We start from the raw sequence: 1,331 nt of genomic DNA, 5'->3' as shown, positions 1-1,331 counted from the left end.
ATGCCCTTCAAACCGCTTCACCATTCTTCATTGCTTTATTTAAGGTAACTACCTTACTTCGCATGTCCAACATGACCAGCTTAAAAGGGGGCCTCTGATGTAAACAAAATTGTGTTGTTTAGAAATCAAACTTTGGTGTGTGTCACCTGCACCCTGAACATTAAAAAAGAATTTTAAAAAAGTGGCAACAGATAGGTAAGAGGAAGGCAGGGTCGGTCGTTGTTCCCATTCAGACTGATGTCCCTTGCCTCGGATGCGTCCTAGCAGTGCAAGTGAAGTGGTCGCACCGTGGTACAGCAGGGTAAAGGAACACTCGTGTACAGAGGGCAATTTCTGATAACAGAGACAGATGCCACTGTTAGCGATGTTCAGCTGCACATTTGCATTCTTATAGTAGCTTTTTCCACCTGCCAAAAGTAATTTCGCCACAACTCATCAGCTCTATCTTAACAGTAACATGCAGGGATCCAAGATAAACATTACATTCCGTTTTTAATGAGGCACATTTGCTTAGCAGCATCGGTTGCGTGCATTGCGGCCGGTCTAGCTCTCCCACTCTCTCAATTTTTAGCTACACTGCTGCATATACATTAGTGTAATAATACGACTTTTGCTGTACTGGACTCTCTTTTATTAAAAAATATCATAGGTAACTCGTGATTAGCTTCCAATGTGACCCGGGCAAATGTAGACAGACACCAAAACCACGACATTCTCACCCTCACATTCATGAGAGGATCGCATGCTCTGGTGTTCCTCCGTTAACCTTTACTTCTGATCCTCCTGGCTCTTGCAAGTGATGAGTGGGTTTTCACGCTTGTGCGTGACGTGTGCCGTCCCATCCTTGTTTCCACAGGGCCCATGATGCTTGTTTCCGGTGCAGGGAGGACCTGGCTTGGCAGTTCGGGCTGGACTGTTCCCATGAGGCACAGGGTCAAGACTGATTTGCATATGGCCAGGTCTAAACTGGGGTGGCATGGTGAACAAAAGAATGATGGATTTAACCCAGATCTCTTGACTGGGGGTGAATGTTTTGATTTGTTCTGCATTCCGTCCATCAATTATGTGTCTTTTGCTTTCTACACGCCAGGTCAGGGCCTTTTTGATACATTTGGAATTTCACAAACGGAAAGCATGCTTCCGGAGTGGCGGCTCCATTAACTGTTTCATGACCTGTTACCCAGTGCCTCAGGGCTTGGAGCATTAATTCAGTTCTTTTGAGGCTTCTGCTTTCTAATACTGAAAGCTCTGGGAAAACACTAATACTTCAACTAAGTACTTATTCTTTGTTCTTTTTTTTATAAACAAATTTTATTGTGTCAAAGGTCAAG

At 44.3% G+C, this 1,331-nt stretch overlaps 1 non-coding gene across 1 annotated transcript; it reads left to right on the top strand.

Annotated features, from left to right (window-relative positions):
* Positions 1 to 777: 777 nt before the first annotated feature.
* Positions 778 to 876, top strand: LOC146829279 (small nucleolar RNA U13). The gene has a single exon (XR_014962370.1). It is a non-coding gene; the product is annotated as a small nucleolar RNA U13 (small nucleolar RNA).
* Positions 877 to 1,331: the final 455 nt, after the last annotated feature.

This window comes from Triturus cristatus, chromosome 5_2 (genome assembly GCF_964204655.1).
Source record: "Triturus cristatus chromosome 5_2, aTriCri1.1, whole genome shotgun sequence".
In the NCBI taxonomy this organism is placed as follows: Eukaryota; Metazoa; Chordata; class Amphibia; order Caudata; family Salamandridae; genus Triturus; species Triturus cristatus.
The sequence above is the reverse complement of the archived record's forward strand: the minus strand, read 5'-3'. Positions and strand labels throughout refer to the sequence as shown.